This window comes from Zalophus californianus, chromosome 7, assembly GCF_009762305.2.
Source record: "Zalophus californianus isolate mZalCal1 chromosome 7, mZalCal1.pri.v2, whole genome shotgun sequence".
Lineage (NCBI taxonomy): Eukaryota > Metazoa > Chordata > Mammalia > Carnivora > Otariidae > Zalophus > Zalophus californianus.
The window spans coordinates 12,981,533-13,000,210 of record NC_045601.1 but is presented as its reverse complement, the minus strand read 5'-3'; the positions used below and the strand labels follow the sequence as shown (position 1 = coordinate 13,000,210).

At 38.0% G+C, this 18,678-nt stretch overlaps 1 protein-coding gene across 2 annotated transcripts in view; it reads right to left on the bottom strand.

Moving 5' to 3' along the window:
• The window catches only part of CNKSR3 (CNKSR family member 3), a 112,743-nt gene extending 94,953 nt beyond the window's left edge, over positions 1-17,790 (bottom strand). Inside the window, exon 1 of one of the 2 annotated variants that reach the window (XM_035728373.1) lies at positions 17,688-17,790. The gene's annotated coding sequence lies outside the window, so the exon portion shown is untranslated. The remainder of the gene's footprint in view (positions 1-17,687) is intronic. The other variant, XM_035728372.1, reaches the window with a different exon arrangement.
• Between the last annotated feature and the right edge of the window lie 888 nt (positions 17,791-18,678).

Here is an 18,678-nt window from a genome sequence, read left to right as displayed (position 1 = left end):
GATGCTGATTAGACTTTTCTAACACAAAAGAGGAACAGTGACACCATTAAATCTTATTTTCCAGGATTTATAGTTGTAGTTTTGAAGAGTTGTTATATGAAGCAATACCCACAGAAGAGTTGAGCTTCCTGACCCACAAATGCTAAGGCATCTAACAAAGCAGTATGCTATAGACAAAGAAGGAACCATCAACCCTGCATTTTCCCCACAGATTGATGCTCCTTTTCATTCCAGCTATCAAGTTGCAGAGTGTCCAAAAAGAACAGAATGCCATTTGCACCAGTTGTTCTTATAGTTTCATTTTAACTTTGTAGGACTCATAATCTCCAAGCAAGTACATATACTACCAAGAGTTTCACACTCAATGATTTGTATTTCAAATATAAACTCCATGTTGATAATGACAAAAATTTGGGGTAAAAAAAAAAAATAGACTGATTTTTTTAAGTCATTCTAAACCTAAAAATAAAACTATAATTAAAATGGGCCAAGTAAGCTTTTAACATTAGAAAGAAAACACAGGTTTGAGTTTCATAAACACACTAACCCAAAATTTTACAAAATTCTTTACGGTGTCAACAAGAACATAAAAATGATTGTTTATTTTGTATTTTCCATTTTTCTAATGTGAGTTTTGCCTAACAAAAATATTTATAATGACATTTCAAATCAAATTGAAATATATATGCAAATCCTCCAGACTGCAATTAAGCAACTTGGAGTTCAGTCTCCAAGATGTTTGCTTTTATTATGTAGTTCCAATTGCTTTTGGAGGAGGGCCATTTCTTTAAGTTTTGACCTACCAAAGGTATGTAAATTCTGCAGCCACTGCTAAACAACACAACCAGATTTTCACTAACAGCACCTTTATTCCTCCTATTTGGTTCCTTAGTCATTTGAGCCTGGAACAGGACCCTATTCCTTCATTTTCTACAACTAGCCCGTCATATTTGGAAATACTATAATCATTTGGGATGGGGGAAAGGTGGAAAGAAAAAGAACACAGCAGAAAAGCAGGAAGTGCTTCGGTCTACTTCAACATCAAAAAGAAAAGGATGAAAATTAATACCAATCAGTGTTTTCCTGTAGAGAGTCAAATGATTCCATAGGCTTTTAAGAACACTCCCCAAGGTCTAATTGAACAGGAAAACTCACACTTGCTGCCAAAAAGTCAGCAAAATGATTGTTGAAACCCACAACCAGCTCACAAGTGATAGCAACAGTAATTGTTTTAGAGTATGCAGTGCACTCTGAAAAAAATTCCCCAATCAAATCTCTTTTTTCCATCTGAGCTCCCCTGAAGTTTTGCTTTTAGTTACAGAGGAATGGGGTTAAATTCATTCCTTTTCTACTTTTTCCTCCTTCTCCTGAGCTTTCTCGCTGGGAAACAGCCGTGGGTGGGGGTAGAAGAGACTCCAAGAGCTGGTGGACCTCCATTTAGAGGCCCACAGAAAGCACTTTGGTGGTTAAACTCCAGGTATCCGAGTCCCAGGAAACCCCCTGCTGCTGGGTGGAACCAAACCAAGGGAGCACCTGCATAACCCCACAGAGGTAACTGGCAGGCCTCACTTCTGTCCTGCTCCATAGACTGTCCCCTCTGGATACCACACAGTTGCTGGCCAGGGGCAGCAGAGTCTCAGAATAATTCTGATGCTGGCCTCACTAGTTGGGCCCCAGGCAACCCCAAGAGGCAAGGTTTGGCTTCCGTATCTCCTCCTCTTCCAAGAGCCAACCCTTCCCGCTCTGTGCCCATGTTTTGTGATTCAGTAACTTCATCTCCGCTGCAGCACTGACCTAAGAAGAATGTCCTTTTCTCAGAGAATTAACCCTTTTGAAGGGAAACTCTTTGACGTCCCAACTAACTTTATTATCTCAGTCTCTTAATGAGTCTGTAAGCAGCCATGTAACCTTGAGCAAGCCAGCCTCTTTGGGCCTATATATGGAGGATTTGGGTCTACAGGGACTTTAAGAATCCTTCTAGCTTCAAATTTCTCTTTTTTAAATAATGAGGTATCAGCTGTTGGGGGTGGATGAGGGGACGGCAGTTTGGCATAAGAGACCTGACCGATTCCTTCCTGTCTGCTGTGAGTCCGCAGGGCTCGCCATGGCTGTGTAAAATCACTCGGTGACACTGGCTTTGAAAATAGGAAATAGAGGGGCGCCTGGGTGGCTCAGGCGTTAAGCGTCTGCCTTCTGCTCAGGTCATGGTCCCAGGGTCCTGGGATCGAGCCCCACATCGGGCTCCCTGGCTTCTCCCTCTGCCCCTCCCCCTGCTTGTGTTCCCTCTCTCGCTGTGTCTCTCTCTGTCAAATAAATAAAATCTTTAAAAAAAAAAGAAAATAGGAAATAGAATACTGATAAGGGGAGAAAAAGGAGGCGGCTCTGGCTTCTGTATGTTATTTATAGATTTTACCATAGAATGAACATGAGCAATTTGTCAGAATGAAGTTACACGGTTTGCCAGAAGCTATCAATAATGTCATCAGAGCAAAGCATACTTTGGTAGTCAAACCAAGGGTTTCGCTTCTGCCAGTATTAAAATAAAATAAGTAAAAATCCTCAATGCACAGAGAAGCACTTATTACTATTACTTGGCATCGGATGCCAACTCTGGCTCCTGCCTGACAGTCTGGTTGCCCAGGAAAGAAATGTTAACCTGGTGTGAAGTGAGGTGCCCCAATTTCATTTAGGACCCAAACCGCTTTCTCATTTCCAGTCCCCTTCACCTTGGATTGCCCCTATTCAGGAGGTCTTATGGGCAAACACTGTTTAGGTTTTAATTTCACTAGATTTATTTTTTAACAATTTAAATTTTATTTAGTTCTGTGGCTTTTTCCTTTTTTTCCCCCTCGGATGAAAACATATCCACAAAATGATCTCTAATTACATTACTATTTTATAAAGATGAAAACCTAAATTCAGTTTTGTTTTTCTGGGAAAACAAAACAAAACAAAACAAAAGCATGTACCGGAATGTTCTAACACTAGCTGTACCCATACCCTTTCACCAAGTCATGATTCACCAAATTATTTCATCTCTCTGATCTCTCTGGAGTCAGACACCAGAGAGAATCAAACCATCTATAAAGTCTCTCTCAGCTCCATAGATTTATAAATTTATAGATGTATGTATAGATATATCATCATATATTTAACCATAGCTGCACTCCCTACCACTGCTTAAAAATCCACATAAATACATCTGAGTTTTTCCCCCTCCTACCCAAAGGAATTCCCAGATACAAGTATGGCTTTTATCAGCACTTGATTTTTTTTTTTTTCATTTCACATTCATTGTGTAAAATATTATGTCTTTCTGAGACAATGAGCTTCCATCCTCCTCAGGCCGTGTCTCTGGACAACTAGAAATGTCTGAGATATTCAAGACACTAAACTCCCCCACCAATGCGATGAGAGAAAAAGTGCCTCTCCTACTCCCCCTTTCCTCCTTAACATCTGACTCCGTCACCAGCTTCTTCTATTTAGAGCAGGATCTAGGAATAGAAATGAAATCTTCACATAACTGACAAGGTCTGAAATCTGACTGATTATCTTTTATATGATTTTTTTCTTATTTCTTCTTCTGATAGCACTCGTCTCTGTGATTATTTGTTGTAAAAAAGGGGGGGGGGGAATTCAAAGAATGGTGTTATCTTCAGTTACTAATTAATCCACTAAGAAACTTAAAAGCATTCCCTTCTGGGAAAAGGGGATCTTATATAGTTGACAAGAGCCCTTTATGTTCAAAAGTGCAGAGGCTAAATCACTGTCGATCTCCAGTAGAGCTGCCATACTTTTAAAGACTCCCTAAAGGCTTCCCATGGAAGACTGCTCAAAGGGGAAGGCCGGTCATGGAGAAAAGTTGAGCTTGATGAATTCCAAATTTGACATTTCCGTCCTTAAGAGTAACTGTCATCAAACACGGGCCACAAAGGGGAGCCTCTCATCTGTTCCAACCGAACATGCAGATATTATAGACAAATGACCCAAGATTTATTCTTTTGCCTTCATTTCTCTATATGCTATTTATATCCTCTGAATAAGGATACACAATCTCTCACCAGGTTTCTTGAACTAAAGGGTAGCTGACCACAATTTTAAATATTCATCCCCTGGTACAGCATTTATGTGTAGACAAGCCTAAGGGTTCTACACAGGAGCTTTGTTTCTGTAGACAAAGGAAGTCCCATCAAAAGTAAATTATTTGAGAACCAGAGGGGATTTTATTTGAACCCTGGGCCATGAAAGTCCAGTCTCCAGTCATTTATATAATCACGTTCCATACAAACGTGAAGTGATAATAAGTGACCTTAAATCCATCAGCTAATCCCACAGTTGAAAAAAAAAATCTCTAATATTTTCAATAATGGAACCCTAAACAGTGTTGACATGTAGTAGCAAAACAACCAAAACAGTAAGAAAAAAAGCTCAAGCTCAATGATGCTTTGTCCAAAATTAATAATAGATAATAAAAAAAGCTATAAAATAAGGTATAATATACTAACATACTTTATACTGTATATAAAATAAGGCAAAATTAATTTTGAAATACCATTTAATTTCTTCTTAAATGTATCAGAGTAATTCTGGAGGTTTTAAAACACATCTGCAAATTATTTGATATCTCCCCTTCAAGAAGTAGAGGTTAATTCCCTTCCTCTTGGGTAAGTGACTTGCTTCCCATACAATATGGCAGAAGTGAAGACAGTGACTTGGAGACTATGTCTTAAAGAACATGTGGCTTCTGCCTATCAGTCTGTTGGATCAGTCACTGTGAGAGAAGCCAGCTTCCATGCTGTGAGGACCCCTAAGAAGCCCTGCAGAGAGGTCCATGTGGCACAAAACTGAGGCTTCCTGCCAATGACCAGCATTAACTTGCCAGCTGTGGGAGTCAGCTACTTCGGAAGTAATCCTTCAATGCCAGTTGAGCCTTCAAATATCTGCAGCCTTGGTCAAGATCTTGACTGAGAAGCCCTAAGCTGAACCCCTAGCTAAGCCAACTCGGGATCTCTGATTCATGGAAAGTGAGTGAGACAATGAACATTTATTGCTTTATGCTGCCAAGTTTTGCAATAAGTTATGCAACAATGGATAACTAATATAGAATATCTGAACCATTTCTACCTTAAGATTTCTATCACACAGATAGTATGTTACTATCTCAAACATTATCGATGTCTCCATTGTTAGTCCCATCCCTTTAGAATGTACACTGCCTGAAAGCAAAAAATTTCCCTTTTCTTGTGTAGTGCTGTGCACTTACAGTGAAAAACAATGCATGGCACAGAGTAGGTGCTCAATAAATATTTCTTGAATGTATGAATCATGTGATGAATTCGTCATAATCTCTATCAGATAAAGAGTGGAGGATTAAAAAAAAACTTTTTGAAGTATTTCATCAGTAGTAAACTAAACTTCAGCAAAGTGGCTAAATGGTAATAATATTTATAGTAAAGGTGGGATAACTTTTCTAATGTTAAGATAATTTTATAACATAGAGTATCTGTGAAACTATTTGTTGACAAAAGGAAAAGACTGAACTGGAGATAAAATTCTATAACCTCTCCACATAGTGCTAACAAACGAACAAGTATGAGAAGAAAGAGTTCTATAGAAAAACAAGCAAAAAGAAAGAAAGAAAAGAAAAGAAAAGAAAAGAAAAGAAAAGAAAGAAAGAAAGAAAGAAAGAAAGAAAGAAAGAAAGAAAGAAAGAAAGAAAGAAAAACAAAAATCAAAACAATAACCAAACACACACACACACACACACACACACACACCCCACCCCTGAATCTAGTGTGCGAGAATGGATGTGATGAACTCTATTGATAACTTGAAAATGCTGAGAGACTGTAACATGAGTACAATGTGGTCAGTCTTCCAAGAGTCAAAATAAATAATACAGTGTTGATTTTCAACACTTACTAAGCTGTTGCTTTCCTGTGTATACTACAGAGCCAGATAGGACTGTTGGTTTTGTTTTCAGCAGCTTTCCTATTTGCATCTAAAGACCCATCTATTCATTCTGGTTATCTTCCCCTTGTGTCCAACTAAATCCTTCTCTACTAAATTGACCCTTCATTCAAGTTATACAATTCCTCTGTGCTCTTCCCTGTCAGTCATTGTGTCATTCTACTTTCTTTGTACTTACTGGACATAAGAGAAAGAGTAACTATGCTGCATTTTAACCATTCAGATCTAAGACAACTTTAAAAAGTCTATGATTACCTTGTTATCAAGTCAAGAAGGAATTGAGTATCTACCACCAGCTCCTACTGTTCTAGGTCTATAAATAAAATAATGTTTTTAAAAATTAGATAATGTTTTCTAAAAGATAATATAATTCGCCCCCCAAAAATGTTACAGCAGTAGACAAGATCACCACACTAGTCTTGTGTGAACTGAAGGAATGATATAATAATTCAACCTCCTAACTGAGTTCCATCACAGAGACAGAAGCTATGCAAGGTCAGTGAAATCAGAAATAGGTAAACATTTCAGAAGGAGAAAAGTTCTTGTATGGGTTGTGTGAGCTACAGCCAAATTGGCTTACATCTGTCCTGAAGCAAACAACCCTAAAAATAAACAGAGAAAAAGAATGAACAGAAAAAAGTGATAATGCCTAAATAAACCAGAGACATAAAACCTGACCTAATAATGGAGTTCTGCCTTCCATAGAAAAATAATAACTGATTCTTTATGAGTTATTGGTGCCCTGGGAAAGAATTAGAATTACTGAAAGATCATCAAAGCAATCAGAAGAGAAAAGAACAAAGCTGGAGGCATCAGGCTCCCTGATTTCAAACTATACTACAAAGCTACAGTAATCAAAACAGTATGTATGGTAGTGGCATGAAAACAAATGCAGTAATCAATGGAACAGAATAAAGAGCCAGAAATAAACCAATGCATATAGGTCTATTATGACCAAGGAGCCAAGAATACATGGTGGGGAAAGAACAGCCTCTTCAATAAATGATGTTTGCAAAACTGGGCAGCCACATGCAGTACAATGAAGCTGGGCCACTACCTTTACATCATACACAAAAATTAATTCAAAATGGATTAAAGACTTGAATATAAAATGTGAAATGGTAGAACTAGAAGAAAACATAGGCAGTAAGCTCCTTGGTATCAGTCTTGACAGTGATTTTTTGGATCTGATACCAAAAGCAAAGGCAACAAAAGCAAAATAAGTAGAACTACATCAAACTAAAAAGCTTCTGCACAGCAAAGGAAACCATCAGCAAATTGAGAACAACCTACTGAATAGGAAAAAAAACATTTGCAAATCATATATCTCATAAGGGGTTAATATCCAAAATACATAAAGAACTCATACAACTCAATAGCAAAAAACAATCTGATTTAAAAAAGGGCAGAAGAGCTAAACAGACATTTTTGCAAAGAAAACATACAAATGGCCAATGTATACATGAAAAGATGCTCAACATCACTAATCATCAGGGAAATGCAAATCAAAACCACAACGAAGTATCTCCTCACACCTGTTAAAATGGCTATTATCAAAAAGACAAGAAAAAAACAAGTATGAGCAAGAATATAGAGAAAAGGGAACCTTTGTGCACTGTTGGTAGGAATGTAAATTGATGCAGCCACTATGGGAAACAGGATGGAGGTTCCTCAAAAAATTAAAAATAGAACTACCATATATGATCGAGCAATTCCACTTCTTGGCATTTATCCAAAAAAATTTAAACACTAACTCAAAAAGATATATGCACCCTCGTGTTCATTGTAGCATTTATAATAGCCAAGATATGGAAACACAACCTAAGTGTCTATCAGTGGATGAATGGATAAAGGAAATCTCACACACACACACACACACACACACACACACACACACACACACAGAAGAATATTATTCAGCCATTAAAAAGAATGAAATCTTAGGGCATCTGAATGGCTTAGTAAAGCATCGGTCTTCAGCTCAGGTCGCGATCTCTGGGTCCTGAGATCAGCCTGCGTAGGGCTCCCTGCTCAGCAGGGAGTCTGCTTCTCCCTCTCCCTCTACCTGTCCAACCTCCTCCCCACACTCCTGTTCATTCGCTCTCTCAAATAAATAAAATCTTAAAAAGAAAAAAAAAGGAATGAAATCTTAGGGCGCCTGGGTGGCTCAATCAGTTAAGCAATTGACTCTTGATTTCAGCTCAGGTCAGCTCAGGTTGTGGGACTGAGCCTAGTGTCGAGCTCCATGCTCAGCATTTAATTTGCTTGGGATCCTCCCTCTCCTCTCCCTCTGCCCCTCCCCCTCTTTCTCACCAAGAAATAAATAAATCTTTTAAAAAAAAGAATGAACTCTTGCCATTTGCAGGAACACGAATGGACCCTGAAGGCATTATGCTAAGCTAAGTAAGTCAAACAGAGAAAGACAAATACTATGTGATCTCACTTATATGTGGAATTTAAAAAAAAAAAAAAAGCTCATAGATACAAAGAACAGACTGGTGATTGCCAGAGGTGGGAGGGAGGGGTGGGCAAAAGGGAATAAGGGGATCAGAAGATACACAAAAGGTATACATTTCCAGTTAGAAAATAAATAAGGACTGAGGATATAACATACAGCCTGAGCATGGTGACCATAGCTAACAATACTGTATTGCATATTAGAAAGTTGCTGAGAGTAAATTTTAAAAAGCTCTCATCACAAGAAAAAAAAGTTTTGTAATTATGTATGGTGACAGATGTTCACTAAACATTTTGGAGATCATTTTGCAATATATACAAATACTGAATTATTATTTTGTATACCTGAAGCTAAGTGTACCTCCATTAAAAAAAAAATGAAAGAAATGTTTGGAAGAGGAAACATCAGGGAGGAGATTGAGGGCTGTATTTGTGGGCAGACTGGTTTACTGTGATGGGCCCACTCAGGCAACAACCACATTTCTCCTTTGATCAATTATTTTGGAAATTTAAATATAGATAAACATCATGAGCCCAGTACAAATAGCTCTCAAATAATCATAATATTGGGGAAGGGGGAGGAAAATCACGGTAAAAATAAAACAAGATGATGAAATGCAGCATCGTAAGTACTCTAAACTTTGCCTCCTGATTGCCCTTCCCCACCCCATGAGTGCTGCCATTCTCCACTCTCCTAGAATCCACACCCCAACAGCATTGCCCACACGCATGTGCATCAGGGCCTGTGTTGGCTTGTGCAAACAGCAGCCAACCAAAGAGAAAAAAATCCCCATCTTCTTGGAGTTTGCTCTTTAATGCGGAGGAAGCAAACAACAAATAAAATACACAAGGGAAAAAATACATATATATGACAATTCAATGTTAATATTTTTTCATGAAATTTTCTAATGATGGGGAAAATCTTTGACATTGATATCTACCCTTTCCTCAGATTTATCCTTCCCAAGGAGCCAGGGAGCTGGATCATATCCCAACTCTTTTCAGTCATGGGTTAAGGGCTGCTCCCAGGGGAGTGTTAATTTCTTGGCACAGAGCAGGCTCCTCAGGCCAGAGAAAACCTTCAGGCAAAGGGATGTAGATGCTGGTAGTAGGTCATAGGTCCAGCTTGCTCTGAAATGGTAAGGCTGAGAGAAAAGGGTGGAGCTGAGTTTGCTACAGTTTATAATTATATATCCTACATTACAGGATACATTCCTAACAGGCACTCTTCCAACTGGGTCCCTATAGCTCTTCTCTGGCTATGGACCTCCCTACAGAGGAAGGTGTCCATGGAGCTAAGAGGACACGGCCATTTGGAAACCATGGAACCCCTTCTAGACCACGCTCCATGGAATCCCAGAATTCCTGCCTAATAAGAGTAGAACTGTGTCCCCTAACTAAAAATACACTGGAGTCCTAATCCCCAGTAACTCAGAATGTGACCTTATTTAGGAAGTAGGTCTTTATATAGATAACCAAGTTGAAATGAGATCATTAGAGTGGGCCCTACTCCACTCTGACTAGTATCTTTATAAAAAGGAAAATCTGGACCCAGAGGCAGACACAGGTGGAAGGAAGATGATGTAAAGAGATATAAGGAGATAGCTATAAGCCAAAAGGAGAGGCCTCAGTTTCCTCAGAAGGAACGACCCCGTTGACATCCTGAGTTGGACTTCTAGCCACCAGAACTAAGGCAGTAAATTTGTGTTGTTTAAGCCACCCAGTTGTGGTACTTTATTATGGTAGCCCTTAGTTTGGGAAACGAGTACTCTGCCCACATAGCCCCAAGTCTTGGTCAGTGTCTGTGCAGGGCTCTCTCTAGAGTCCATCTACCCATGTGTGTATGGGCCACCAGAGTGCCCTCCCTAGTTCTAAGGTGTAGCAATTTGTAGGGAGGTGTAGATGAAGCTTGCGTGCACACATGTTTGCATGAAATCCCTCCAAGTATGAGATGGGACTGGGAGTGGGGGACAGAAGTGAGCAAACTCTCCAAGACCCCTCCGTGCCAGAGTGGAAATCTGAGGAGCCAAGGACTTCTACATCCAAACCTGGTCCCCCAGGTTGTTAGAATGATATTTCAGCGTTGGAGAGGGATTTAACCTTTTACAATAAAACAGCAACTGGAAACCACTCTAAACGAGGACAGCGAATTTTTATAAGACAAAAACTTTGAAACTACCCGAGAAGCAGAACTTTGTCAGCTGTCCCAGAAGCCCCTACCCTAACCCTGCCCACCCCCCAAAGTAAACAGTATCTTGACTTGTAGAATAATCATTTCCTTTGCTGGTTTTATCACCCAAGCGGTCATCGCTAGATACTCTATTTTTTTAACCAGATAAATCTTTTAATCTATAATCTAGTTTTCCCTTCTATTCCTTTTCCTCACAATGTATCTGTTCAACATTCTAGTCTCAACGTTGGTGGTTACATTTTCATGCTACAGTTTAACACATTCCTCTGTCCTCTGCATTTCCTACAAATTGGCAACTGGATCCAGAAACTTTGTTAAACTCAGATTCAGGTGTGACATTTTTGGAAAGTCTAGTAAGTGTTCTTGTGTTTTTTCATCAGGAAGACTATCTGGTTTTCATTCTCTTTTATGTTAGCAGCTACTGATGCCTCAATGCCTAGATCTATTCAATAATTGGAATTACAAAATAGTGGTTTTACTTTTTATTATGTTATTATTTTTCTTTTACTTATTAAATGAAATAATTTATAAGATAATTCTTCCTCTCATTTATTATTCAGTTACCTAGTGGTATAGTTCGTATGGGTAAGGCAGGATAAATGCTGGATTTTTTTCCTCCCTAAGCAGTTTCCAAGATAGTTAAGTTGCTATTTTGTTTTGTTTTGGTCAACTTTAGAAGATGACTGATTTATTTATTTTAATCATATCCATTTTCAAAATCATAGATTTAAATCTATTTGATAAGTTTCAATCCATTCCAATGCTTATCCTCATTGAAGCTCAAATTTTTCTACCTTTGATCAGCGAAAATTTCAAATTGGCTCAGTGAGTCCTTTTGACATCATGTCCATGTCATTTAATCCTCAAAGCAATTCTATGATGTAGATAATATTTATTATCCCTATTTTACAAGTGCATTTAGTGCAGTTAAATAATTTGCCCAGGGCCACTAGGTAAATGATGGAGTTGGAATTCATATCCAGGCAATCTGCTTACAAGTTTGACCTCTTAATCACCATGATAGTTCCTCATTAACAAAAATACGTCTATCTTTAACTTTACGGTTCTTAACCATGTTCTATTATATACTTTTCTGGGGATTTTTAAATATATACTTTTCTATAATTAATTTTTAGGTGAACTTGTTGCAGACTATAGTGCAGTCAGGCAACGAGCACAGAATTACCATTGGCCATTGTCACTGTTAGATGCGGTTTTATTGATGGTCATGGTTTGGTGTTGAGCAAACACAGAGGCAAAGCAGGGTGATGGGCTCAGCATTATAGTGTAGGTTACAGTTAAACAAAATCAATCCCCAGAGATTCCTCTAGCACTGTTAGATTTCAGCCCTTTCTTTTGAAAGGGTCTAAATTCTAAATTGGATTCAAATTATAATTCTGTTCTCAATCTCGATTGTGATCTATAACTTAAGAGCAACAGGCAAAGTCAGAAATCATAATAGCAACATTTATTTATGTTGTATTATTTAATCTGTATTAAATGGAATCCATTTTGGGTTCAATTGTATCCCCCCCAAAAGATACATTGAAGTCCTAACCACCCTCCCCGCTGCTACTTGTGAATGTGACCTTATTTAGGAATAGGGTCTCTACAGCTGAAATCAAGTTAAGATGAGGTCATTAGTTGGATCCTAATCCAAAATGACTAGTATCCTTATAAGACAAGAAGAGACACAGAGGCAGAGACGCATATGGAGAAGAAGACCATGTGACAACAGAGGCAGAGACTGGAGTGATGGATGCATCCAGAAGCTAAGGAACCACAAGGATTGCCAGCAAACATCAGAATTTAGAAGAGGACAGGAAACCCTACAGGTTTCAGAGACAGCATAGCCCTGCAGACATTTTGCAGACATTTTGATTTCAGATTTCCAGGCTAAGATCAAAGTAAGTCAATAAATTTCTGTGTTAAGCCAGCCAGTGCTTGGTACTTTGTGACAGCAGCCCTTGGAAAGTAGTACAAGATCTTTCACATGGGTTATCATTTTCCCTACGAGGAAACCAAAAGCTAGTGAAATAAAAAGATTTGCCGAAGATACCTCAGAGCAACCAAGACCAAAAGGCAGATCTTTTGATTCTTTTCATAGTTCTCCATGAATATACTGCTTCTCAATTCAAGCATGAGAATTCATTCAATCACTTACTCCACAAATATTTATCAAACGTGTACCAAATGGCAGTCATTAATAGAGACAAGGAAATACAGTGCTCCAGAAAAAGTGTTTTTCCCTCATGGGTGCTTAGACTCTACTAGGGAAAACAGATAATGACTACTAATAATAGTAGTGGTAATGATAATAAAACAACTTCACAAGAATATGTAGAAAATGTAATAATTTAATATTCTGGTTAAGGGGAACAAAACAATAAAGAATGAAAACAAAAAATTACAATAACAAAATATTTTCACCAAAATGAAGCAAAGTCCAATATTCTTCCACTTGTTTTTACTAATAAATCAAAAGTTAGACACACTGGTATAAATTTATAAAGACTAGACCAACAGAGGGTGATTTCGACCACCACCTCCCCACCCCCAGAGGGCATTTGGCAAAGTCAGGAGACATTTGTGATGGTCATGACTAAGGGGATGCTACAGGCACCTAACAGGCTGAGCCGGGCATGCCGCTAAACATCCTACAATGCACAGGACAGCCCTGACCACAGAATTATCCACTCAAAATGTCAACAGCATCCAGGCTGAGAAACTGAACTAGACTAAAATAGAGGCTATTTTCTTAGCTATGCTCCTTAAATTTATCACCAATTCTTTGCTAAAAAGGACCTGCTAAGGACTGACATCTGAACCCACTGTAAATCCATAAAATTTATGATAGCCCTATAGAAAAAAATGCATGTATTTCTCATTTCATACTCAATAAAACCTTCTGTCTTCCTAATAGATAATTTTGTAACCATTATTTTGTACCAATATCTGGTCTAGGTGAATTCATGACAATTGCTCTCAAGATTCTGGCAAAATCTAATAAACAGCACCCCTTATAGAACGCTGTCTCACCCAGCCCCATCTCTGCTAGAGTACACTATGTATTTCATAGGTATCAGAGAATGATATTTCTATGTTCTCCACCGTTCATCAAGCCAAGTAATTTGCTTCTCATATCAACCTATACATTATTGATATAGGAGTCTTTAGATTTATTAGGCACCAAGAATTAGCAGTTGAAGCTCAGACAAACACTTGTAAAGTGACCAAAAAGGATCAGACCCCAACAGGATGGGGTGAAAAGCATGCAGGAAATAATCATATGGATATTAAGTCAAGTAGGAAATGAGTAATGCATTCGGTACAGGAACATACACAGAAGCAAAACCAGAGGAGTTGGAACTTACAAATTTATCCTAGCTGAGCGGAATAACCAAGAAATTAAAAGGTACTAAAAATAGATGATTCCAAATCCAATATAGAAATGACAGGGCATAATGAAGCACATTCAAGAATAAAAAGAGCAAGATGCCAATTCAGACTGGCTGGTCTAGAGCCAGGGATTCCAGCTTGGGGTAAGGAACCACGGACTTAGGCACCAGGCCCCTGTTAAGGTTGCCAAGCACAGGTGTGAGGCAGAGAAATGTGATCATGGAAGTCTAGCACAAATGATTTTAAGCAGAAAGATAAGAAGATGCAGTCAAAAATGATCAAATAATCAAACTTTTAAAGGACACCTAATAAGCAGATCATGATTGTAATTGCATTACCATATTCATCTAAGGAAGCTTCAGTCAGAAAAATTAAAGAAAGATTGACTTTCAAAATAAGACTTTGATTTATAAAGTGATGTTAATTATGACTAGTAATAATAATAAGTAAAACATATCCTTCTTCAGGAAGAAGACATTATTTTATTTTCTCATTTAGCCCTCACACTAATCTTATCAGGTAGGAACTACCAATAACTTCAATTTACAGGTAAAAAAAAAAGGGTATTAAACAGGTCAAGTAATTAGGCCAAGGTTCTGTAGGTAATAAGTAGCAGACAAAGGTTCTAACCTAAATCTTTCTGACTCTAAAGGTTTGTTGTTTTCTCCTTTTGTCATTAACTACATATTTTGAGAAACTAATACATATACCTATAAAAAACAACTCATGAGCTATAAATGGGTTCTTTTCCCTAGTCCTCACTTCAAAGAGAACCACTATTACCGGTTTTTTATATATTCTTCTAGAAAGTCCATAAAGCAACTCTTGCTCACTCTTTTTATTTCAGAATGCTACCAGAAATTCTGTACCTCATAAAGCTATTTTTCTTAACCACTACACTATATTGTTTATTACCAAATGTAAGTTCTTCTGATGATAGGTAGATGAATGAATTTACCCCCCTCCCCCCCCAAAAAAAATCACATGTAAAGAACATTGTCAAGAAAAGGGAATCTACAAGATAACCAACATTTTGGAATGGTTTAAGTATGACCATGATAGTTAACAATAATCTCTTTGGTTCCTTTAAGCCTTATCAAGATGATTTAGTGCAGTAATTATCGAAGTGTGGTTGGGGGACCCATTATGGTCCCTAAGACTTTCTCAGGCACTCTACAAGGTCAAAATTATGTTCATAATAAAACTTAGATGTTATTTGTCTTTCCTGCATTGGAGTTTTCCGGAGGCTGCAAGATGTGTGATATTGCAACACACTGAATGCAGAAGTAGATATGAGAACTCAGCTGTCCTCTGTTAAACCAGATACTGAAGACATTTGCAAAAACGTAAAACAATGCCATTCTTCGCATAAATTCTTTTTGTTTGGTGTAGTTGTTTTTTATTAAAGAACGTTATTTCAGTTAACATTATTGCTACTTTTAATGAATTATAAGTAAATATTTCACAAGTTTCTTAGTTTTAATTTCTATTTGGGGCAAATACTGGTATATACACCAAACATAAACCCACATAAGAATTTTGAAGAATATAAAGAGACCCTAAGTTTAAGACCCACTGATTTGGTAATTTAGAGACCTGCTTATTATCTTATAAATAACATATAAACCTGACTCTACTTATAGAAAAATGATCTGAAGGTGGAAGTTACAAGGCAAGAGTAAGAAGCAAGAGAGAAGTCATAAGAGGAAGAACGGTCCCCTAACTGCTAAGAGTGGACCAAGAATATATTGTCATCTAAAAATAGATTTTTAAAGCCACTTAAAAACTAAATGAACTTTTTTTTCTTATTTTAAAATTAGAGAGGAGCAGGATTAGCAGGGAAGCAGTTCAATATTTAATAATCTATGGTAAAATATTTTATAGGTGACATAGAGGTAAAACCACAGAACCCAGCTATCCCAAGGAGAGAAAGCCTCCTAAGATTTCTCAGAAAAGCAACATTTGATGCCAGATGTCAGCACAGCAGAAGGATTTTTACAGTCTCCTCAAATTCATTATAAACAGAATTTGATAATATGATTAGACTGAAAACTTTAGGAAACAATTTCCAAAAATAGGATGGATTTTTGTTTCAGGTTTTCAAAACTGCAGCTATTAATTCTTGCTGAGATGAAGTATACCCTCAAAAGGCCGGATTGGTGAACCAATTAGTGAACAGATCTTAACTGACTGCACGAAACAAAGATAAACTGAGGCCAGCACCACAAAATGGGGAGGATGCAAGTTTGTCTTCTCAGGCACCCATCTTCCCCTCTCTTTTCCTCCACCTTCACAACCTTCCTCCCCCTTTTCCTTCCATTTCTATCCAGAGTTCACTTCACTGCTTTATCTCTCAGTGTTCTCGGCTTTCTTGACATGAGTCAGGGCTCTGGCTCGACCATCAGGGAGATATGGGGCATCTCCTCTCTGAGCCTCAATTTACCAGGTTAAAAATGAGTATAATTAAAATGTGCTAAGAGAGTAGAACTTAAATGTTCTCATCGAGGAGAAAAAGGATACATAAATGAAGTGATGGATGTGTGAATTCACTACATCCTTTCATAAAGTACACATATATCAAATTACCATGATGTGCACTTTAGCTATCTTACTATCTTAGATGTCGATTACACCCCAGTAAAGCTGAAATTTTTAAAAAACTATTTGTTTAAAAATGGGGATGATGATAATGCCTACCAGAGTTCTTAATCATAACCCTCTTCATAAATTATACAGCTCCAAACAAAATTGGCATATTATTATTATTAAACCCCTAATATTCCCATCAGTGTAGAATATTCATAGTAGGCATTCCACAGACTAGATGGGGGTGTTAGAGATGGCCCTGATACCCTGCATGTCCTGAAAGTGAGCCACATTAGAAGTCTATAGCTTCGGGTCAGCGGGTGGATTAATACGGTGCTCTCCTTTCTTCCTACTACCTCTCCTTCAACACCCCTGATCATAACTCAAGATTAAGGGGAACCAACCCTTAATTTCAATGGATCCTCTTATTCTTATATGACCATCCCTGAACTTTGGCCTCCCTTCCCTTTTACAACATTATTTCTTACCCACCCTCCGTTGGGATCCACAGCCCTCCAACCTCATGCTTGTTCCCTTGGTTCTGTGGGCTGGAGCACGTGGGGAAGGATGGAGGAGACAGGGTGTGAGTCCAAACACATAAGCAAGACTTTGGCTTGAGGATATAAGGGAATGCCATAGAAGGCAAAGGAATCCCAAAAACTCTGTGAGTAAATGCAGTTAGATTTGGTAATGATGATGATAGAAAAGGAATGATAGGCTTTACAGGGAACATTCTGGACGATTACAAATACACTGAAGCAAGAAATCAAAAGCCTGTCTTTCTGTAAAAATATAATAGTAATTAAAGCAATTTATGTAACTTGCTAAACATTTATGCTTAATGACCATGCACCTCTGTGACAACTGTTTACATTGCTAGCTGTGGGAGCTCACCTTTATTGTTCTCTTTGACAATACAGCACACAGCTGCATCTGGGTGTTCAGGGTTACCATGAAGCCAGGTCATCAGTTCCCTGTCCCGAGCAAGACCCACAAAAGCCGTAAAACACCAGCTGAGCCTGCAGAGCGGCCACAGACGCATTCCCCCCTCCCTTTTAACTTGTGCGCGTGCGCGCGTACGTACGTGCGTGCGTGCGTCCACCTTCTCTGCGTCTTCTATCTCTCCCTTTTATTGACCTGCTTCGTTTTAAAGGGCAAAGGCGGGCGAGTCTTGAATACGTGCCCACAGTAACTGCGTCTAAAGTCGTGATTTAAGAGTTATTTTAATGGCAGCAGCAAACTAAAACATTCAAACAAAAAGGTCCTTGTGTGATTTTTAGCTAAAAAAGAATCTAGAGAGGCCGTCCTGATACTATATCTTACTTTTTTCCCAATCTTTCATGCTATTGAAGTAAATGACTAATTGGCACAAGTTTAGCTTTATCTCTTTTTGGAGGGTACATTCTGACAATGACCTTACTGCTTTTTGTAAATCATCTAACAGGAAAAAAAAAAAAATCAGTGATGAGAAAGATTTTTCCCCCTAATAATTTATGTGACAAGTTAAGAGCCAGGGGGAAATACAAAAATAAATAAAATCCAGTCCTGATTTTAAAAGCACTAGGAGCTTCTCCTAGTGCATTGTTACATAGGCAAAGGCCATACATCTCCTTATGTCACATCACAGTACCTACGGCTGCCTGACCCTTGTCCTATGTTTTAGTGCTTTTTGCATTTTCATTAGGGCTTTAGGTTAAAAAACAGAAAAGGAGGGCAAGACATGCTTATTTTACACTATGTTATCAAAATTTACTGAACAGAGTTAGCAATAACCAATGATCATTTCTTAAGGAGCAAATCCTATATTAAAAAGCTCATCTGTTACATCAAAAACTAATGATGTAATGTATGGTGATTAACATAACATAATAAAATTTAAAAAAAAAGAAGCTAATCTGTGAAACAAGAGTTTTTGTTTCATTGTGTGCATTTATTTGCTAATGTGGTTTTAGTTTTTAAATACTACATTCTTTTCTCAGCCATAAGTTTCCTGATGCCATTTTCTGGTACAATGGATTTACTTTTAATGACATTTAGATGACAGCAATAAATCGGCACAGTACACGTGAATTATA